A 19,772-nucleotide genomic window follows, 5' to 3' on the forward strand; every position below is an offset into this window, starting at 1 on the left:
GCCTGGTGGGCTGCAGTCCATGGGGTCTCGAAGAGTCGGACACGACTGAGCGACTTTACTTTCACTTTTCACTTTCATGCATTGGAGAAGGAAGTGGCAACCCACTCCAGTATTCTTGCCTGGAGAATCCCAGGGACGGGGGAGCCTGGTGGGCTGCCGTCTGTGTGTCGCACAGAGTCGGACACGACTGAAGTGACTTAGCAGCAGCAGCAGCAGAGCCACAAGGAAGCCCTAACATAACTGAGTATGAGAAATTCACTGATACGGCTTCAGATCTCACACTGCAACTAACCTTTCAGAATATGCCACCTGTCCAATTCTGGTGACATATCAAAAAAGATATTCAAGGAGTAGGAAATGGCAACCCACTCCAGTATTCTTGCCTGGAAAATTACATGGGTGGAGGAACCTGGCAGACTACAGTCCAGGGGTCCACAAAAGAGTCGGACATGAGTTAGTGACTGAGCCCACACACACACGATGTATAATATATAATTTTTACTGCTGTGTAAATGTCTTTATCAAAATATTATGACTTTGAATAAAAAGATATCCACAATTATCTGAAAAGGCTCTTAAAATACTTTTACTTTTTCCAAATACAAATCTGCATGAAGTTCAATTTCATTCATCTACTTCAAGGAAAGCAATATATCACTGAATACAAAAGCAGGCATGAGAATCCAGATGTCTTCTATTAGGCTATTCGTTAAACAGATTTGCTGGGACTTCCTTGATGGTCCAGTGATCCATGCTTCCAATGAAGGGGGTGTGGGTTCGATCCCTGGTCTAGAAACTAAGATCCCACATGCTACATGGAGCAGCCTGGGGGGGAAAAAAAGAGATATTTGCAAAACTATAAAACAGTACAACTGCTCTTTTTATAAGAAGTATGCTAACATGTAAAAGATTTGTTACTGTTATTTTAAAATAATAAACAACTAATTTTAAAGCCTCTGTTTTTAGAAGTTTTTTTCATATTTGTACTATGGTAAATATCTATAGCTACAATCCACATAAACCAAAGTATTTGAAGTCCTCAATAATTTCAAAGAGCATAAAAAGGGTCCCAAGACCAAAACATTTGAGAACTGTAGATACAGACCACCTGGTTCCTGACTCCCAGTTCTTTGGACTTGTTTCCAGCACACCTACCCCTCCCACTCACCTCTCCACAGAAAAAGAATTATAAAACACCTAAAAATAAAGTCAATAACAAAACCTAGCTGAAGAAGAGATAAGGGAGCAGGCAAAAGCTCAAGGGAGAATAAGATACTTTCCTTCCCTTCAATATAATGTTCCTTTAAGGCTACACACCAGAGCCTGGTGAGGCAGTCCTCCAGGCGAGGCAGGGTTCACCCCTCCCTGCTGCCTGCGGTAGCAGACAGACGGGAGCAGAGCGAAGAGGGCAAGTTCAGGTGCTTTATCTCCCTCACACTCAGAAACTGAATTGATGTAGCGAATGATTAAGACAGGTGGGGCCATTTTTTATTAGTCACGATTTACCAGGGAGGAAGCAGAGGTCTGTGCCTTGACTAACAGCAGTAACCAAATCACAGGTGGGGGCAGCAGCCTCCAGGGTGCAACCCAGGTTTCCCTCCACGGGGCACCGACTCTAAGATGCCTCCCATCCCCACTCAGGCCCAGAGGCCCACCATTAAGATCCATTATTTTACCTGTAAGTAAGGTCTTTTAAGTCACATAAAATTCTCTTTTTTTAATCTTTTGTCCATTCTTTTGGGTAGCTGGTCTTTTTTATAAGATGAAAATGATCCTTTGTATTATTTTTCAACTACAAAACTAGTTTAAAACTGATTAAAAAGTAAAACAATGAAATAGAAGACAAAAAAATAAGAGATAACACAAAAGCTGGTTATTAGAAAATGGCCCTCTAACAAAACTAATCATATACAAAAGGCATGAGGGACTTCCCTGGCAGTCCAGTGGTTATGATTTCATGCTTCCACTGCAGGGGGTGTGAGATCCATCCCTGGGTAGGAAACTAAGATCCCATACAGGGCACATCATGGCCAAAAAAAAAAAAAATTCTGGGAATAAAGAAAGGAAGATTAAATACAGTATATATGGAAAAAAGACTGTAAATTTTATGCTAATAATTTTAAGATTTTTCTTTTACTTTTTATAAAAAATTTTTAATGACCAAAACTGACTAGAGGAGAAGTTAACATTTTTAGTGATACTAATAGTAATAATACTCTCAAAGTGTCCTTTTAAAATGCAAACCCCTGGGACTTCCCTGGTGGTCCAGTGGCTGAGACTCCATGCTCCCAATGAATGGAGGCCCTGGGTTTGATCCCTGGTCAGGGAACTTGATCCCACATGCCACAACTAAGACCCAGTGCAGCCAGATAATTAAATAAAAACTTAACCAAAAAAAAAAAAAAAATTAAAATGCAAACCCCTCAGGGCAGGAAGTGCTAGTGAGTTGTTCCTCATCTTTCCTTTTGTGACAAAACAGTTTTTGGAGCCTAGGCCTGTCTGTCTGGTTGGAAGGAAAGAGGGTACAGAGGAGGGGCTGGCACGGCTCTGTGTTTAGCAACCCTGGTCAGCCTGGACTCAGATTATCCCAAGGCCAAAGCTGGCTGCCAGCACACCCCCTGCTGACTTTCCCAAGACTAGCACCCCCAACACTTGAATCTCAGTCCCAGAAGGAAACGGAGTCTCAGTTCCTGGTGGAAACAGAGACATCCCTGTCAATCTGGCCCTGCCCAGCTCCAAGGCCCTGGCTCCAAGCCCCTCACCCTGTCCCCTTCCCTCCCGTCCCTCCTCCCTCTCTCCTTCCTCCCCTTCTTTCTCCCTCCCCCCACCCCCATTCTCTGCTGGGTGACAGAGGAGCTCAGGTGTGGCTGCAGTCATATCAGGTGCTTCACCACCTCTCCTCACTCCTGCCTGCTGGTACTTCCAGCCAGAGGAGCTGTGACAAATAGGTGGAGTCCTGAGGCCCAACCCTCAGCCTGTCTTGGCTCATTTCCCAAACTTATTTCTGAATCTGACGTCAGAATCAGACCAAGAAGAGGTCTGAGGGGTGTGGTACTATGTGCGGCAAAGGGAGATAGTAGTTGAGCTCTGACCCCGGTCATGGAGTTACTGCAAGAGATCTACCGTTTACACCTTGCTCTGTGGCCCGTATGAATGTCCCATGTTACAGAAGCACTGCTGCTGCTGCTGCTGAGTCGCTTCAGTCGTGGCCGACTCTGAGCGACCCCATAGACGGCAGCCCACCAGGCTCCCCCATCCCTGGGATTCTCCAGGCAAGAACACTGGAGTGGGTTGCCATTTCCTTCTCCAATGCATGAAAGTGAAAAGTGAAAGTGAAGTCGCTCAGTCGTGTCCGACTCCTAGCGACCCCATGGACTGCAGCCCACCAGGCTCCTCCATCCATGGGACTTTCCAGGCAAGAGTACTGGAGTGGGGTGCCATTGCCTTCTCCAACAGAAGCACTACTGTGTCTCAAATTTGTCGATGCAGCCAGATAAATAAAAATTAAATCTATTTAAACGCTCCCCCTGCCTTGTGACTGCAGTCATACAAGACACTTGCTCCTTGGAAGAAAAGCTATGACAAACCTAGGCAGCATATTAAAAAGTAGAGACATTACTTTGCCAACAAAGGTCCATATAATCAAAAACTATGGTTTCTCCAGTAGTCATGCATGGATATGAGAGTTGGATCATAAAGAAAGCTGAGCACTGAAGAATTGATGCTTCTGAACTGTGGTGTTGGAGAAGACTCTTGAGAGTCACTTGGACAGCAAGGAGATCAAACCAGTCAATTCTAAAGGAAATCAGTCCTGAATATTTATTGGAAGGACTAATGCTGAAGCTGAAGCTCCAATACTTTGACCACCTGATGCAAAGAACTGATTCACTGGAAAAGACCCTGATGCTGGGAAAGACTGAAGAAGGCAGGAGAAGGGGACAACAGAGGATGAGATGGTCGGATGGCATCACCAACTCAATGGACGTGAGTTTGAGCAAGCTCTAGGAGTTGGTGATGGACAGGGAAGCCTGGCGTGCTGCAGTCCATGGGGTCACAAAGAGTCGGATATGACTGAGTGACTGAATTGAACTAAAGTGTTACCCAGTCCATACCAGCTTATGACTACTAGTACTATCTTAAGCAACAGACACCAGAAACACCCCCTCTGTGTGCACACACGTGTCTGTGTGTGTTTGTGTGTGGAGGGGTGAAAATACCTTGGATATTTTAATGAGAAGAAAGGTGACCCCTTTCAGAAAAAGGATAGGAATGACCAGTATACCCAACTAGCTGGGACCAGTTATTCTGTTGCTGACACTCTCTTCCACCCCCAGTGAAGATGAAGGCTCTAAGAATGAAGTGTGATGGGGCAGGTGCTGTGGCCAAGTTACCATGTATCCTTATGGTCTTATCCATGGGGGTGGGAACGGGAAGAAGGCCACAGCACAGAGTTGAGTTTAGGCAGAAAGGGCTCCTTTGTGAACCCTGCTAATGATTTAGTCCTGGACTGACTCGAGCCCCTGGCAGCCCCTAAGGCAGGTGCGTCAGTGGACTCCTTACCTTGCTAAAATCTCAGGAGTGGGATGGGATGTGGAAGGCAGATACTCACTGTGACCTCCAGCTTCTGCTGACTGCCTGGTCTGGAGTGACCAGCCTGTCCAGATAACAGACGACTGATGCAGCACTGACCCTGACCACACCCAAGGCCAGGAACTTGATCAAGCATGTTCAAGTGCATTACTGGACACAGTGGGTTGGAAGAATTAAAATCTGGACCATATCATATTTGTCAGTCTTTACCAAAGTCAGCCTCTGGTGAGAATGTGAACAGGAATCCAGAATCAAAGACCTAAAAACCAACAAGAGACGTGCCACCCCATGGACATTTCCAGTGCAGGTTGGTATTATGATTTGAAAGGCCCTAAGGAAGGTCCCCAGGTTCCCCTTCCTATCTAGTGAAATGATGCCTAAAATTCAAAAACTAGATCCCTCTTCCTTTCCCTGCACTCCCTCTACTTTGGGCAGGGCTGGGTGGAGTTGGATGGAGCTGGGACCAGTGTTATTGTGAGTTGCTGACACTCTCTTCCACCCCCAGTGCAGATGAAGGCTCTGAGAATGAAATGTGATGGGGCAGGTGCAAGAGTGGACAGAAGTAATGACGAGGAAGTAACTTTCTAATAATGCCTGCAACTGATTCTATTGACAATCCAGACTTTTAGGTCTCTCTCCCTAACCCCACCAAACACATCTGGGTTCACTCTTCGGAAACAGTGAGCTGCTTCTTCAAAGTACCCATCACTTCCTGCCACCCAAGACCTACGAGGTAGGATACTTTCAGGATAGGCTCCATGTAGGCTCAAAGACTATGTATAAGTGATTAACTCAAAACCTCCCTCTGTGGGTTCCTCTGTATAAATGGTGACATAGTAGAAAGCCTGGTGTATTTTGATGTGATCTGTCAGACTCTTAGTAGTCCTCCTTCCAAAAATATCCTCCTTGCTCCAGACCCACCTGGCACCTAAAATTTCACCATTAGAGGTACTTGAAAGTAATTCAGTAGGTCTCTTGGAAAACAAAAAGATTTCCTGATTCAGGGTAGGGGTAGGGGATTAGCAAGGAGAAGTCACATAAGAACAAATCAGTGGTAGCCTCTGAATTCCTAAGCACCACCTGAAGGGTTTAGAGGTAGCAATCCAGTGTGGGAAGAGGAGTTGGGGTGGGGAAGCAGGAGGGCTGGAGGGTCTGAAACCATTTTTCATAGTGAATACAGGGGTTTCAATTACATCATATATTTATTTGGCGTGGCTTTGGCAAAGGACTGATAAGAGACCTGGGATGCTAAAGACTCCTCCATAAACCATCCCGTGATGCTAACACTGCAACAAGAGAAAACAAGCAGAGCTCTAAGACCTTGGAAATCAAGACACAGGAGTCCTGGACTTGGGGGCGGGGGGTGAGTGGCTAGGGAGAGAAGGGGGCACGGTTGGAAGAGAACACCAAATTCAATCCCTCCCAATCTTGGTCACTTTCCTTGTCAGAGGCAGGCAAACACCCCAAGGCTCAGCTGATGAATACCCAGGAGGGTCTTGAGTCCTCAGAATTCTCTGCAGGGTCCGCTCCCTGGAGAAGGCCTAGAATAGAAGTGTGGGACAGAAGGGCAGAGTGGACTGTGGGCTGGGCTGTCTGGTCACGTGATGCGATCTCACTGCTTCTCCTCTGTAATTCTGTCCCCCTCCTCCTCTGGTCTCTCCCTCTGTTCCTTTCCCCTCCCTCTGCTCTGTTTTCATTTGGTTAAAATAGATGCAAACTCTGGTCTCTTCTATTTTTAATACCTAGCCATTACATAATCCACACTGTAATTGCTGACTTGAAAAAGTACTGGCAACAGTAGAATATCCCCCGAGTTTTAAACAGGAAAAGGATTATTACAGCACAAAAGCCTTTGGCAGTTTTACTGACTGGTAAACCGTCTGTAGTCGTCACTTGCCAGTGTAAGTCACATGGGCCTTGGGAAACACTCGCCTCATCTCAGGGAAAGCAGGCTGGGGGAAGGGAACCACAGCCTCGGCTGGGAGGGGGAGGCTTTGTGTGGCGAAGAGGGGGTGCGCCCGGTCCAGAGGGGAGCGGGGAAGGAATGAGCTTCAGGATACCCGTCCCCTCCTCCCAGGGCCACCTTTTACTGCTTTTGTTTCTGGTTAAGACAGTCAAGTCTCCAACATCCCCAACCTCTCCCTCATTGACTGCCTGGGCCTTCTTACAGTCTCCAACACATTTCTGGGCAAGCCTGAGTGAGGGTGGACTATCCCAGTTAAACAGATGATTTCATAAAGACAAAGGAGCAAGCAAGACTGCTTGTTAATCACACAGATCTGACCCACTCCTCTGCAAGGCTTTCCACAGATTAAGTCAACCACCACACTAATTCCTCAATAAAATGCTCTAATAACAACATAAGCACTGAAGGTTTGATAAACGATTTCCCAGTCAAACTGAAATTAACTATCTCATTTAAGACAAACATTCTCTGTGTGTTGGTGGTGTGGGTAGTGTAGGAAATACAAAGGGGATGGGAACCGCTTCCCCTGCTTCTGCCAATTCTGCCACAATCCTAACCCCAATAATCAAGGAGGATCAGTCCAATCTGTATAACTATTCATGTCAATTCATTCCATAAACATTTGCTGAATGCCACATGCTGGACTAGTTGTTGGGGATATAACATTTAGCAACATCACTGCCCTCATAGAACTGCCAGGTCAATGAGGGAGACAGAGACTAATCAAAATACTGCATGAGCATATCATTACTAACTATGACGATGTATTACACGGGAAGAGCACAGAACAGCCGGGGCACTTAGAACAGAAAGATCGGGTAGGGTCTGAGGGTTCCTAGGTACCTAGGGACTTCAGGGTTCTTTAAATTCAGCATCCCATCTTCCTTCCCATTCCCTCCTTCCTTCCCGTTTTTTTTCCATATAGAGAAGATAATGCTAGTTTCCTTATGGTCTCACTTGATTCACATAGCAAACTAAAAATTCAGCACTGTAAGACAAAAGGTCATGTTACGAAAAGCCAAACCACACTTTACAATGAGAACTACACATGATTCATGACACGAATTAAGACTCAATCGGCTGCAGGTGTCAAAAATCCAAATCAAACTTTCAAAATGGAAAAAAGGGGGTGGGGGGAAGCCTAGACCCATGTAAATGAGATATCCAGACTTAGACTAGCTTCAGGCATGTTTAGATCTCTGGTGCTCGAAAAATGTCGTTAGTCTCCATTCCTAGCTCTTGTAGCTCAGCTTTCACTTGTGTTGTCTTCAGAATCCCCCCTGAGGTACCAAGATGGTCACCAACAACCTCAGGATTACATACATTCTAGAGGCTTAGCAACCCAGTTGGAAAATAAATGAGAATTCATTTAACAGTTTCAATGAAAATCCAGAGTCCCAGCTGGCCTGAATTTGAGACCATGCCCTTCTCTGACTGGCACAGTCAGGTGTCCTCCACCTAGAGCCAAAGAATGGACTCAACTCCACCATAACTGATCTGAGAATAGGAAGGAGGTGATCCCTTAAAGGAAAATCGAGGTGCTCTTATCTAAGAAGGGAGAATGACGCTGGGCAGTCAAAGCCCATGATCTTTACTGTCCTAACCTGTTGTTTCTTCTTAACATCCGCTTCTTCCATCAACTGGGTCTTTCTTCCTGAGGAACGAGCAAGAGTGCTTATTTAGTGTGGCACTGACTGGATCTGCCCTGTTCCCAATCCAGCTACATGGAGACCTTGGCATCTTTAGGCACTCAATAGAGTCTTAATATTCGTTGATGTACTTGCTCAGAGAAGTCTTCAAGTCTCACATCTCGTGAAAGACTTCTCCTTCTCCTCCCTTCACTCCCTACTCAGTGCTGGCAGGGCTGCGAAGGCCACAGCTCTCTTTGGCTTTGTTAACTGTCCTCAGGGTCTGTGTAAATTACATGAAAGAAAGGGAATGACAAGCCCTTTGTTGGGAAGTTTTTCTTCCCTTTTGGAGTCTGAATTGAAAATGGCTTCCGCTGGGCAGGAAGGGGAGTATCAAGATAGTTTCTGGAGCATGCAACCAATAGACTTCCATAGAAAAGATTTTGGGGGGTGTCGGGGGCAGGTGGATCACTGTCAAACATTCTACAAGTTACACAGCACTACAGCAATCATATGTCAGCTGCAACCACCCTGTCCATGTCCTTATAAAAGCTGCCTGGACCCCCCTATCCAATACCCTCCCACAATTTCTGCAAATTCCCAGCAACTAATGCTTTTTTCCCCCGCCATGGGCTCCAAAATCACTGCAGATGGTGACTGCAGCCATGAAATTAAAAAGACGCTTGCTCCTTGGAAGAAAAGCTATGACAAACCTAGACTGCATATTAAAACGCAGAGACATTACTTTGCCAACAAAGGTCCATCTAGTGACAGCTATGGTTTTTCCAGTAGTCATGTATGGATGTGACAGTTGGACCATAAAGAAAGCTGAGTGCCAAGGAACTGATGCTTTTGAACTGTGGTGTTGGAGAAGACTCTTGAAAGTCCCTTGAACTGCAAGGAGATCCAACCAGTCCATTCTAAAGGAGATCAGTCCTGGGCGTCTATTGGAAGAACTGATGCTAAAGCTGAAACTCCAATACTTTGGCCACCTGATGCGAAGAGTTGACTCACTGGAAAAGACTCTGATGTTGGGAGGGATTGGGGGCAGGAGGAGAAGGGGACGACAGAGGATGAGATGGGTGGTTGGCATCACCAACTCGATGGACATGAGTCTGAGTAAACTCTAGGAGTTGGTGATGGACAGGGAGGCCTGGTGTGCTGTGATTCATGGGGTCGCAAAGAGTCGGACATGACTGAGAGACTGAACTGAACTGAACTGAAAGGAAATCAACCCTGAATATTCACTGGAAGGACTAATGCTGAAACTGAAGCTCCAGTACTTTGGCCACCTGATGCAAAGAGCCGACTCATTAGAAAAGACCTTGATGCTGGGAAAGATTGGAGGACAAGAGAAGGGGATGACAGAGGATGAGATGGTTTGATGGCATCACCAACTCAATGGACATGAGTTTGAACAAGCTCCAGGAGATGGTGAAGGACAGGAAAGCCTGGCCTGCTGCAGTCCATGGGGTCGCATAGAGTCGGACACAACTGAGCAACTGAACAACAACAAGAGAAGCCATCGCAATGAGAAGCCCATGTCCCTCAACGAAGAATAGCCCATGTGTAGCAATGAAGATTCAGCAAAGCCAAAAATAAATAATTAAAAAAAAACCACAGCCTTAAATATTGTTTAACCTAAAGGAATCCTCTAATAAAGACAAGATGAATACAGTCCAAATCAAATAAGTGAGAACATTAAAAATAATAAATAAGTAGGGGTCTTCCCTGGCAGCCCTGTGGTTAAGAATCCACTTTGCAATGCAAGGGATACTGGTTCAAACCCTGGTTCGGGATGATCCCACATACTGTGGAGCAACTAAGCCTAAGAGCTACAGCTGTTGAGCCTGTACACTGCAACTACTAAGCCCACACGCCTAGAGCCCGTGTGCCACAAGAGAAGCCACCACCATGAGAAGTCCATGCACTGCAACGAAGAGTGGCCCTGCTCACTGCAACCAGAGAAAGCCTGTGTGCAGCAAACAGACCCACCACAGCCCCAAAGCAAGATAAGTAAGTAGGTCTTTTAAAAAATAAATACATAAATAGGAACATTCTGGTCATATTGCTCTGTACTTGCTTTTTTCTTTTTTAGGGGGGTGGATATGAATTTACATTCAAGCCTTACACAGGTATAAAAGTCACATTTTGTGACAAATTTAAAATGAAAACAAAGTTGCAACTGTCCCCAGAAAACTCAGGACCTGTACTTTCACTGACCCCTCTTTTCACAGTTCTGTGGGGTATACTTGCTTTTTTCACTGATACAGAAGCTATTGTTGTTTTCATAGCCACACAGCATTTCACAGTCCTACTCATGGATATTTACCAATGCAAGGAACATTCTCATCCAGAGAACACTGTGCTCAAGACTAAGCACTTCTTTAAACGAAACTTAGTTTGCCCTGCCGTGACTTGTCTACTTGTATTCTTTGCCCATTTTCTATAGAGTCTGTTGTCTTATTGTTATTGATTTTTAGAAACCCTTTATATATTATAGAAATTAATCCACTATCACCTACATCCCCAAAATTTCTCCCAGCCTGTTGACTGTCTTCTGTCTTTGTTTATGTTGGCTATGTCACACAGTAGTTTCTCATCTTTATGTGGCAAAAGCAATTATGAACAATTTAGAAAGTACTGTCATGGGTGCAATGCACTTGAAGCTCTGAGCCACACAGCCTCTTCTGCTGGGGACCACAGAGCTGTGCTTAGTAGGTTCCTGTGGTGAAATGGCTGAGTAAGCAATCATTTTCTGAGCTGTTCATATCTGGTTTTACAGCCATGGTGGTGGTGTAAATTAATCAAGAAAAAAGCAAAAGAAATGTGAAAATTTTAGTTGCTTGCTCATTTGCATCTACTAGGAGGCTTCTTTCCTAAATGTTTGAGTAATGTACTAACAATGTCAAAGAAATCCTGAGCCACTGAAAATCCAAAAACATCTTTATAAACAATAATCTGAGTATTTCCAGACCCTTTCAAACTGTGCACTGCAGAGGGAAAAAATACATTCCAAACCCCACAGGAATAGAAGGCTCAAGAGTCCAATAACTCTTAGTATTTCAACCAAGAAATCGTTAAAGTTTCCCCTCAGCCTTTCACAGAAGATAAGCATTGGCCCCACTCTGATCCCGAACAGTTAAAAAACCCTAGTGGCCAAATGGGATTTTCCCTACAAGAGTACTTAGTCCTTGTTGCTGCAAACTCTGCCTACAGACCCAGTACTCTGTGGAGGCTGTCCCATTTGGCCAGAACTACCCAATGGCAACCCACTTCAGTACTCTTGCCTGGAAAATCCCATGGACAGAGTAGCCTGGTGGGCTGTAGTCCATGGGGTCACGAAGAGTCAGACATGACTGAGCGACTTCACTTTCACTTTTCACTTTCATGCATTGGAGAAGGAAATGGCAACCCACTCCAGTGTTCTTGCCTGGAGAATCCCAGGGACAGGAGAGCCTGGTGGCTGCCGTCTATGGGGTCGCACAGAGCTGGACACAACTGAAGCGACTTAGCAGCAACAGCAACCTGCCTCCCCAGTGGTAAAACTCTATGGTATTCAGCCAGCTGTGCAGAAGGCAGAACTAAAAGATGCTTCTGGACATCTTTTCCCTAGTTGAAACCTGACACTCCTTAAGGAACTTGGTTTCTGGACAATGAAGATTCTGCCATAAAAATCATCCTTCAGTACCCAGTGGTATCCAAAGGAGAAACAGATGGTCTATCTCAGTGTTGTTTTATTCCTATAACCTTAAACAAAACAAAACAAAACAAAACCCTCCCTTGGCCGAGGTCTATACCAAACAACTATGCGCCTCCTCCTCATTGCTGTTAAGTTACTAACTAACCTCTCGCTCATCAAGGACTTTGCCTCCTTGATCAGTCTGCCTTTCCACTTCAAGTCAGACCTGCTGCCTGCTCACGATCTCCTATATCCTCCTATATATAGGATCTCTCCTCATCTCATCTACAGCTGCTTCTTCAACTTCACTGAGGCTTCCAGCCTCTCGATACCACCTCCCTCATCACTTTGCTGCCTATCAGTCCTCTCCTCAATTCACTTCTTTCTCTAGTCAACTAGATGACCACTCTGCTACTAATATCCCAGATTCCTCCTACTCCAAGTCTTCCATTTGCCCACAGAACACAGCTCCTATCTGAGTATGAATATACTCTGCTTTAACCCCCAAGCTGTTGAGTGGGCACTGCTAAAGCAATCATTAGTCATGAGGGCTGCTGCTTCCAATATTAGTTGGGTCTTCAGCACTGTTCAGTTATCTATCCTCCCATGTGTCTCCAGATCACTCCATGAGCACAACAGCTTTTAAAAGGCATGCCACTATCCCTACTCTCCCAACTGCTCCTGGCAGATGACCTCTGCTGCCCAGAGAACACATAGCCCAACAGAAGGAAAATGTCTCTCCAAAATCTTATCAAACCCTTCTGCCCATCACAACCCTCACCCTGACACCATGCCCCTCGCCCTGATCACATGAGACTTGACAGTGCTCAACAGAGTGCTAGCGAAAGGTAGGAGAGCAATAGACGGTGGTGTGGTGGTGATACAGTTAAAATCAGCGACGGCCTTGTCTTTCGTTCAAGTTTAATCTCTCTACCGGTGCTTTGGATACAGCAGACCCTCCTCCCCAGGAGACTTACTCAACAATTGTTATTCTCTTTTCTGTCTTCAACTTCTCCTTCTCTACTTTTTCCCACAGCGCAAAATCATGCTTAGGTCTCAAAAAATAAATAGACCTCCCTAGATCCTGTGTCCCCTCTTCACTAACACTCCTCTCTTCAAACAAGCTTCTCGAAAGAGCAGCCTCCCTGACAGGGTACACTCTTGCCCCCAGCTGCCAGCTGCAGAGAGACTATCTAATAAAAGAGAGTGGACCCCTCTTATTTACCAAACGTCTGTTCTTTGGAAAACTGCTTTAGAGATTAGCAAAGAAACCATGAAAATAAATACACTGTGTTGCTATAAATTCCGAATTTTAATATATGAATGAGGAGAATAGATTTCCCTTTGTAATCAACACCACCTCTGACTAGGGTGCAAGCAAGTCTATTTAGTGTTAGACAAACCGGTTTTCACAAAACTTCCCTGATTCTTTAGATCCAAAAGCTAAAAATAATCTTTCCTCTCTGAGTTCCCACAACATTAGTCTTACATCTGTCATACCTTATCACTTTATATCAAATTATTACATAACTCTACAGTTAATAAGTAATTGGTAAACAAGTGCATAGACTTTACAAGTACCTATTACAGACTGGATAATTTTAACAATAAATCAATCTACTCAACCAATTAACTCAGGATCCTTGAAGATCCTCCATGACATTTTGCTAACTTAGTAAAGTTGCATTCAGTCATTCACAACCTGTAATAAAAGTTTTCACTTATTTAAAGCCGGCTTAAGAATACCAAATACTAAGACGTTACCATGTCATTTGATGTTCAGACTGAAAAGACTAAGGTAAAAGTCAATAGGAGCAGGAATTACCCAATCTGAGGTAACCAGGAGGGTGAGCAGAGCATTCCAGGGGAAGGAACGCATTTTTCCCTCTCTTACCTGAAAAATGGTCCAAGAAATGCTCCTTAAGGAGGGACTGAGGCTTCCCCTCGCACAGTGTCTGCTTCAATTCCTTTCACATAATCTGAGCATTCGAAGCACAGGTGCCACTTTGCCATTCCTAGACCTCCCGTAGTTTTGTTCATTTCTGAAACAAGGAAATTTGTCTAAAAAATCTTCATAGTTTTTTCTGATGCAAATAACTGCACATTATTTAAAGTATGGAAATTAAATCTGATTCTGAAAAGCAGGTTTAATGCTAAAAAAAAAAAAAGTGGTAAATCCTTTTGTGAATATGAAAAATCTCCATGTCCTTGTCTCCCAACCACCCTCAACATGAGATCATCTGTATGAAATTGGTAATTCTCCTAAAGCACAACACAGGGACTGGCATCAGACACTTCTAAAGTACTGACATTCCTGCACCCACAGTCCCTCTGAAGAAGCCAGGCTTTAATCCTCACCCAGGCAGAAATATGGGCTTGGAGGACTGTGTAAAGGTGAAAAGGTGGCCAGGAAAGCATGCCACGAAACACAGGGCAGAGCCAGGTGACAGACCCTGGTCCCCCTGGAGCCAGAGCCAGAACCTCCCAATTTGCTTTAACCTTGTAGAGGGCATAATTTCCAGCCAGGCTAATAATCACCAGCGGCACACAGCCAGAGGGCAGGGCCAGGCTGGGTAAGCAAAAGCCGGGGATGAGCCTGAGAGGCTCCTGATTTAGAATCCAAGCAGTGAGGAGGAAGGGTGGTGGAGAGCCTCCTACAGATGACTTATAAAGTAGCTGCCTTCTTTGAGAAAGATCCAGGTTGCCAACAGGAACTCTCCTACCTCCATGGGCCTCTCACTTGCCCCACAGACAGTCTCAGCAGCCTGTTCTCTTTAGGAGGAGAGATCATGTGACTATGACTCAAGTCACACTAGCATACTGACTTTGGGAATGTCCCCTCTCTGTGGAGTCACCAGCTCAGAGCAGAAACTTCCCATGGTGCCATTTCCTCCCTCCCTGCTACAACACCTTGAGTCTTAAGACTTGTCCCCAAACCACCTAGCCAAGTTATAATGGGAGGCTGTGGGAAGAATGCTCTACACAACTCAGCATGCCTTGGGCAAGAGATCCCTTCAGTCCTTCACACGATCGCTCTCTCACTCACTCACCCACTCAATCACGCACTGTCTCCAAGCACTATGACTGCCCACTATGCTCCAAGCACTCAGCTGCAAGGGTGCCCTACAGGACCCTTAGCAGACAGCAGTCTGTCAGCTGCCTAAGACACCTCTAAAGCGGACCCTGTGACCCAGAACTTCTGACAGGAGACAACTGCTTTTTGTGTCTATGCTATCAGGACCAGTTAAACAATTTCATCCCATAAATATGATTGCCAGTTGGGAATCTGAAGTAACTTAAGAGACGTCTGATTTTCTACTCATTGAAGGCTTTTCTACTCATTGAAGCCGGTCGTCTTTGGCTCTCTACCAGCTAGTGCATACATAAGTAAGTTACCATGTCATTCCAAAAGTAAACAAACCTAATGACGTCACATACACACAAAGAAACTCTTTTTTCATGTAACTAGTTAAGCCCTTCCTTCATGGGTCTAAGTAAATACGCTTTTATTGCAATGCTCTCAAATGAATGAAGCCAGAATCTCGTGAACTACCAAGTTACCACACAAACTCTGCTGTAACCAAACTGTCCAACCTTACTTAAAATACTTCAAGCTATTTATGAATAGATTAGGACTTTTCCCCCTTGAATTCAACGGAACATCCAACAGTCTCTGGTTAGAGGAATGTCAGGGCCTACAGGGGACAGGGCAGTGACTGTGAATACCATGGTGTCTTCCCCGGCTCTCATCTTCCTCCTACCTCTTAATTGTAGGTACCACTATACCCAGGCTACAGCTTTTGCTCTAGTTTTTCCCTCTTTGGAAAATTCGTCTCTAAGTGACAGAGAATGAAGACATGAGAAACAGAATTTGAGGCCTGTATCCTATGGCTCAGCGGGTAAAGAATCTGCCTGCAATGCGGGAGACACAGGAGATGCAGGTTTGACCCCTGAGTCAGGAAGATCCCCTGCAGGAGGAAATGGCAACCCACTCCAGCATTCTTGCCTGAAAAATCCCATAGTTCAGAGGAGCCTGGCAGGCTGCATCCAAAGGTTGCAAAGAGTCAGATATGAGTGAGCACACACATACTAGATCTTTGGGCTTCAGTGATAGCTCAGTTGGTAAAGAATCCACCTGCAATGCAGGAGACCCTGGTTCTATTCCTGGGCCAGGAAGATCCGCTGGAGAAAGGAAGGATAGGCTACCCACTCCAGTATTCTTTGGCTTCCCTTGTGGCTCAGCAGGTAAAGAATCCACCTGCAACGCGGGAGAGCTGGGTTCGATCCCTGGGTTGGCAAGATCCCCTGGAGAAGGGAAACGCTACCCAATCCAGGACTCCGGCCTAGAGAATTTCATGGATCGTACAGTCCATGGGGTCACAAAGAGTTGGACACGTCTGAGCGACTTTCACTTCGCATATCTTAGTTTGGGCTTTACAGGTGGTGCCAGTGATAAAGAACCTGCCTGCCAATGCAAGAGAAATAAGAGACATGGGTTCAACCCCTGGGTCAGGAAGATCTTCTGGAGGAGGGTATGGCAACCCAACCCAGTATCCTTGCCTGGAGAATCCCCATGGCCAGTGGAGCCTGACGGAAAGGAGGAGCCATAAGGTCACAAAGAGTCAGACACAACTCAAGTGACTGAGCACGCACGCATACCTTAGTTTGAGTCCAAATTTTACTAACTGAACTTCTGTTCTATAAAGGAGTAAAAAAAAAAATAACACATAGTATACAGGATTGTGTTATAAACTGCTGCACATAATGGCCTTTGTAAATGGCAGAGAGATTTTAAAATAACGATGATTACTGCCCAATCCTACCTCTCAAGCTCTGTTCTCAGGTTCCAAATGAGACCAATGCCACATTCCTCTTCGCAGTCTGTCAGGACTGCTGATAGGAAAGGGGGAACCAAGTACGACCCATCCCATCCCCAAGAATTTCAAGGGTGTCAGATTTAGAGCCCCCATGTTCACCTATTACCTCTCTTTTCACATGTAATTTTTTCTTTAAATGGGAATCCCCAGCCTAAAGAACATTTCCTTTCAGATGTACCTCTAGCCCTTCAAGTTCAACCCCCAGAAACAAGTTTGTCTCCTCTTCTAGAAAGAGTGCTTCTCCTTTCCAGTTACCCCTATATCTGTCACGACAAGTAGCTGTCCAACTTCACAGGGTAAACAGACACCTTGGCATTATCAGTGACTTGATTTTTCTTCTTTATCTTCTTCCTGCCTGAGAGATGATCAGATCAGTGGTTTCTTCTATGAAGTGCCCTTCAGATTAGTTCTTTTCCTTATAACCCTACTGCTTACCCCAGATGATGCCTTATTAGTTCATATTTCAGGCCTACACTGCCACTATAGCTTCCTAACTTGTTTCTCTAACCTCATTTTTCACTTCATTCATTTCATACATTCACACTATAAAACTTTCTGCTTTTATCACCACTATTCATTACCTAGCTCAACAAGGTTAAAAAAAAAAAAAAAAAAGCCTGGTTTCAGCCCACCCATCACAAGTCAGAATGTATTTACTATTTAATTTCAGATATTGTTATAATTATTCTATTTTTAAATTTTATTTTTAATTGGAGGATAATTGGTTTACAATGTTGTACTGGTCTCTGCCATGAAACAACATGAATCAGCCATAAGCATACTTATGTTCCCTCTCTTTGAACTGCCCCTCACCCTCCTACCCCATCCTCGAGGCTGCCACAGAGCTAGGTTGAATTCCCTGTGTTACACTGCAATTTACCACTAGTTATCTATTTTACATACAGTAATGTATATATTTCAATGCTACTCTTTCAACTCGTTATTTCCTAATTTTTTTAAAGTGGCTATTTTTTTCTGAATCAGAAAAGATAATTTGTTAATGCACTGCATGATTTTTAAAATATATCTACATAGTTGGAGAAGACTCTTGAGAGTCCCTTGGACTGCAAGGAGATCCAACCAGTCCATTCTAAAGGAGATCAGCCCTGGTTGTTCTTTGGAGGGAATGATGCTAAAGCTGCAACTCCAGTACTTTGGCCACCTCATGCGAAGAGTTGACTCACTGGAAAAGACTCTGATGCTGGGAGGGATTGGGGGCAGGAGGAGAAGGGGACGACTGAGGATGAGATGGCTGGATGGCATCACCGACTTGATGGACATGAGTTTGAGTAAACTCCGGGAGCTGGTGATGGACAGGGAGGCCTGGTGTGCTGCGATTCACGGGGTCGCAAAGAGTTGGACACGATGGAGCAACTGAACTGAACTGAAGATAGTTATGACTATATCTCAACTGAAATAGGTTCATATGCTATATGTTTTCCATGCATCTGTTATAGCCATCTTTCTGTGTCAATAATTAAAGATTTACTTCATGTATCATTGTATGGACATACCACAATTTATTTGACCAGTCCCTTACCAATGGCTATTTTGATTGCTTTATAGACTCTGTAATAATAAACATCCTCAAATATGTATCTCTACACATTTACCATCGGGATGAATTCCTAGAAGTTGAATTGCTGGTTTAAGACCATGTGTACCTTAAATCTGATACATATCACCAAACTGAACTTCAGAGAAAATGTATTAATATTCATTCCCAGCAAGAGAAAAGTTCTTCTTTTCCTCCAGCCCTCACCAGCAATAAATATTTTCTTCTTTTTAAACTTATCAGTCTAAATATAGACTGATATTGAAAAATGGTATCATTTCTGTTTGTGTTTTCTGGATTATAAATGAAACAGCCGTTTTCTATATTCTTTATTAATCACTTGTACTTATTTTTCTATGACTTTCCTCATTTTCTTGTTTTCTTCTATTAATTTGTAAGAGTTTACAAATTAAGAATTTTGCACACATTAGAGATATGCTGAAAACTCTTTTTAACCAGTTGACATCTACTTTTTATTTTGCTTATGGTGTTTGTTGTGATTTTTAAAAAACTAATCCACCACATTTTTTCCTTTATGGTTTCTGCCTTTGGTACCACACTAAAAAAGCCATTTTCAAGTACACTTATCACTTTATGTAAAAATCTTTAAACTAACACAACACTGCAAATCAACTATACTCCAGTAAAAATTACTTTTAAAAATAAAATAAAAATAAATATCAGGTTGGCCAAAAAGTTCTTTTGGGTATTTCCATAAGACTTTATGAACAAACTTTTTGGCCAACCCAATAAGAAATAAAAATAAATAAAAGTATTTATATAGAATTTATTTTACTAGAAGGTGGCAGAGATTTTCTTTTAAATGGTTAGATATCTGTCCTAAACACTATCCTTTCCCACTGAATGCAGGTCCATCTCTGGACTTCCTAATCTATGCTGAGCACTACTCCCTAACAAGAATTCTTCTTTTCAGTTAGATGAGTTCTTTCATTGCCCACAATAGGTTTTATGTAGGTTCCTGCTTATATTCACATTGTTGCCCTTTTCTTATACCTCCTCTGCACAGATCCTTCAAAGCAAAACCATTTCTGGGTTAAGAAGAAGTAAATGCTATTTAAAACAAGAAATACTTCCAAATGAGAGAAGATAATGTACACATAAGAGGTTCTACAAATCCATTGTGTGGCTAAGCAGATGAGCTTTTTATTCAGTGGAGTCCTTCAGTGGATCTTGGCTATTCAAAGTGAACTTGGAAAAAAAAAAAAAAACAAAGTGAACTTGGGAGGGAGAGTTAAGAGTTCAATTGCTTTGCATAATAGGAGTAAGAAATATCTGCAGTGCTTAGTAGTAACAGAGTAAGGATGGTCTGCAAAGGAAAGAGAGAGGAGATTGTAAGAGACACCAAGGCCACATACAGTAACAGTGATGGATCTCTAATGCAAAGGTGGGCAAAGTACTTTAAGGGACAGGGAGAGCCAGTGTTAGAATTCAAGTTGCTTACTTTGCTGCAACG

The 19,772-nt window shown here is 43.9% G+C and overlaps 1 long non-coding RNA gene across 8 annotated transcripts in view; it reads right to left on the minus strand.

The window, feature by feature from the left end:
- Positions 565-19,772, minus strand: part of LOC102188412 — a 60,532-nt gene continuing 41,324 nt past the window's right edge. For 6 of the 8 annotated variants that reach the window (XR_001296282.2, XR_001296279.2, XR_001296280.2 and 3 more), the window contains 2 exons: positions 13,761-13,908; positions 565-825 (listed from right to left, as the gene is read on the minus strand). This is a non-coding gene — a long non-coding RNA (uncharacterized LOC102188412). Of the gene's footprint in view, positions 826-3,996; positions 6,132-13,760; positions 13,909-16,921; positions 17,099-19,772 lie in introns of those variants that run through there. The other 2 variants (XR_001296286.2, XR_001296284.2) reach the window with 2 other exon arrangements.

Source organism: Capra hircus, chromosome 11, assembly GCF_001704415.2.
Source record: "Capra hircus breed San Clemente chromosome 11, ASM170441v1, whole genome shotgun sequence".
Classification (NCBI taxonomy): domain Eukaryota; kingdom Metazoa; phylum Chordata; class Mammalia; order Artiodactyla; family Bovidae; genus Capra; species Capra hircus.